The following is a 3,551-nucleotide window of genomic DNA, read 5'->3' as shown; positions in this document are numbered from 1 at the left end:
CCGCCCGCTCCACCCCTTGCGCGGCGCCAGGTGCCCCTGGCAGGAAGCAGGTAACAGCATTTTGGGGGGCATCTCGGGCAGAAGCAGCCACCCACCGCCTACCCGGGGCCCTGCTCCTCCCCTGCAGGCAGCGGGCACCCCCGCCACTGCCCTGCCATTCTATCCGAGTTCAGCCTGTTGTGGGCCAGTCTTGGAGCAGGGCCGGCTGGCTGGCTGGCTGGCTTGGGGTCCTGGCACCTGCTCCTCGCACAGCCATTCAGAGCTCCATGCCTCACTTTGCTCCCCCGTGAAATGGGTTGTTGTGCCGGCCAGGAAGCCAGGAGCATGGGCTGTCTGTTTCTGGGGACCAGGCGGGTCGCAGGGCTGACAATAAAAGACCATAGGACGAACAGTGGAGGTGTGCTTGGCTGTGGACCCAAGGCGGACACTGGGGGAGGTCGCAGGGTCACCAGGGGAGGTCAGGCGGCTTTGGACATGTCTGGGATGGACGTTGGGACTGCGGAAGGTTTATGCAAAACGCAGTGACAAGATTAAGGGTCAGAACTGAGGTCTAGTAGGTTAAACTGCCACTTGCTTTGGCGGCATCTCATGCGAACACTGGTTCGAGTCCCGGCTGCTCCACTTCCCATCCAGCTCCCTGCTCATGTGCACCCATACCTGGAGTCGTCTCCTGTCTCGACTGCCCCTGGCCCTGCAGGGGGCCGAGTGTGCTCTTCTCTGACTGCCCTGGGAGGTGACGCAGGGCAGGGGGCGACTTCAGCAAGCGCCACCCTCGCCTGGAGCGCATGTCCCTGCCAGACCAGACCAGCGTGCAAACCTCTGACCCACTCCCCTGACCTTGCAGGGGGACCGCTGGGGCAGATGTGGGTGAGGGGTCTCCTGCCTGGACGTGGGTCTGTTGTGTGTGTGTGTGTGTGTGTCCTTGGGCACTCCTCCTGGGTTTCTTCAGCCGTCCGCCACCCAAGGATTGGGTACTGCTGGGCTGTTTCCAGGGAAACCGGAAGAGCAGGCCCAGACAGTCCCTGGCCTTGCCTCACCCTGACTCCTTGCCATCCAGACCCGGCCTGCCCTCCCCCCCTCTACCCCACTGCTCCCCACACTGCCTGTTCCAATCACGCTGGCCTCCCCCACCGCACCCTGACCCCCCAGGGCCTTGCTGGGAGCACCTGCTCTTGGCTGACCCCCCCAAGGCATCAGGCCTTAGCTCCTCTCAGGGGGGGTTCCTATGTCTTTGCCATCTAGGACCCCTGACCCCACCCAAAGTGTACACCCCTGCAGGCTGGCTTCTAGCCCCCTGTCAGCATTCCTGCCCAAGCTTAGCGTGGCGACTGTCAGTCCCACAGCTGCTGTGCGCCAGCCCCAGACTCCTGCCAGCAGCCGGCCGCTCAGCAGAGAGTGGCCCTGCCTTATTGCTGCTGCCCACCCCAGTGTATGGGAGCCGTGGGCTGCGTGGGGCCTCACGCTCGGCCCATGTCACTCCCCCGCTCGCACGCCCTCCCCCTGCTGGGAGCTGTGCCATCCGGACGCGGTGGCACCTGCTGCTGTGTGGGATCTGGCTCATGGGACGCTTGCCATCTTGGAAGCTCCCTGTGGATGACGTGGGGGGTTGGGAGCCCACGGGGACGGGGAGTGTGCAGGCCAGGAAGGCCTTGGAAGCTGAGGAAGACCACCCCGACCTGAGGCTTCGCAGGGGGGTCGCCGCTGCCCTTCTCTTGAGACCCCAGCTTCCCTTTGCTCTTGCCAGCCTTGTCGACCTTGACTCCCCCAGGCCCAACAGCGTGCTGGCCTCTCTGCCTGTCCCCCCTGCCCCTGGCACCACCTCAGTCAGGGTCACATGCTTCGTGCTGCAGGGAGGAAGGCCCGAATCCCAGGCCCACACACCCGCAGTTTCGCCCCTGGCATTGTTGGAACGCAACTGGCTGGTGCCAGCCTGGTTGACGGGCCAACAGGAGCCAGAGCCTGGCCTGCGCCTCTGGCACCTCCAGGCGAAGCCGCCTGATCCCTGCTCCAGTTGGCACTGCCTGCGGGGAGCGCAGCAGCGCCTTCCAGAGGCTGAAGGGCCCTCCCCCGCCCTGGGGCCTGGCAGGTGCCCCCCACGCCTGAAGCTGGTCTGTGTCCAGGCATAACACAACCGTAAGAAGCCAGGAGCTCCACTGGGGGTTCCCATGTGGGTGGGAAAGACCCGCAACTCCCAAACCGTCACCAGCTCCCACCCCAGACCCCGCCCAGGGTGTGTCGAGTGTAATCTCGGGGCTGGAATCTTCACCGCTGAGCCAAGCCGCTTACCCACATTGTACATGTGTTGTTTCTGTTTCGTGAACACACCTGTCATGCCAGAGAGAAAGCTGGGAAGGTGTGTGTGTCTCCAGCAGGCAGGCAAGAGCTAGTGGGTTGCAAGTTGCCCAGCTCTGTCTGGGGCACTTCCACTAGGAGAGACTCAGCTTGCCCTTCTGTGCAATGGGTATGGCTCTCAGGTTCCCAGAAAGAGGATCGGGACAAGTTGCTGTGTGGCAGGGCGTAGGCACGGGCTGGGAGGTCCCTTGGGGTACTGGGACGTGGACATGGCTGGGGGGAGGGATGGGGGGAGGCAGGCACGGGCTGGGAGGTCCCGTGGGAACCCAAGAGGTGGCCGCAGTCCGGTGACTTTGAGGGTGCAAAGCTGGGTCAAGGAGAGAGCTCTGGGGCTGGCGCGGTTTGCACCGCCCTGAAATGTGACCCTGGCTCAGCCCTGTCCTCCCCTCCCCCAGCTTAACTTGATCTGCACCAGCCCCAACTGCCTGTACTGGGAACATCTGTCAACCCACTCTGCCTCCCACTCCCCTCGGTGAAGATAAAGGGAGGGTACTCGGTGTGTCCCACAACGGGGTGGCCCCCCGGGGGGTGGGGACAGCACAGGCCCGAACAGCAAGGCCAGGGCACCGCGCCCCGCAGGCCTGCCGGGACTTGTTGAGTCAGCTGGGCTGTGAGTTCCCACCCCGCTAAGGAAAGCAGCCCCGTACCCAAGCCGGATGGGCCCCACTTTGCTTGAGCCAGTGACCAGCGGGGACACTGCCCCCACTCCCTTAGATCCAGCAAGGTGCTCGCAATCCTCGCCTGGAGGGGCCGTGCCCCTTGCCCTGTCCTCGGGAGAGGCCAGGACCTGCCCCCTGCTCTCTGTGTCACTTTACAGGGGGGCCAGAGGTGGGAGGACGGGGATGGAACATTAGCCAAGAGTCCTCCAGCCGTGGTGGGCCAAGTTCATGACGCTGGTCAGCGTGCTAAAGGGCAGGTTGTGACCAGGCGGCCGAGGCCACGTCCGATGCCTCCTGCACCAAAGGGGCCAAACTGCACCTTGCGCGCTCCAGCCCAACGACTGCTGCGATTCGCCCTCCTGCCTGTCCGTCTGGGGCGTCGCAGCCAATCACCGATGCCCTCCAGGCTACTCCCTCCGTTCCTTTTGCTTCAGTACCGCCTCCCCAAGCATCGCCCTCCTTCCCCTCAGCGATTGGTGAGCAGAGCTGTCCGTTTCCTACCCGCGCTCCAATCCGATCCCGCATCTAGGTCTCTGCCCA

Source organism: Ochotona princeps, chromosome 33, assembly GCF_030435755.1.
Source record: "Ochotona princeps isolate mOchPri1 chromosome 33, mOchPri1.hap1, whole genome shotgun sequence".
Classification (NCBI taxonomy): Eukaryota; Metazoa; Chordata; class Mammalia; order Lagomorpha; family Ochotonidae; genus Ochotona; species Ochotona princeps.
This window is presented reverse-complemented; position numbering follows the sequence as displayed.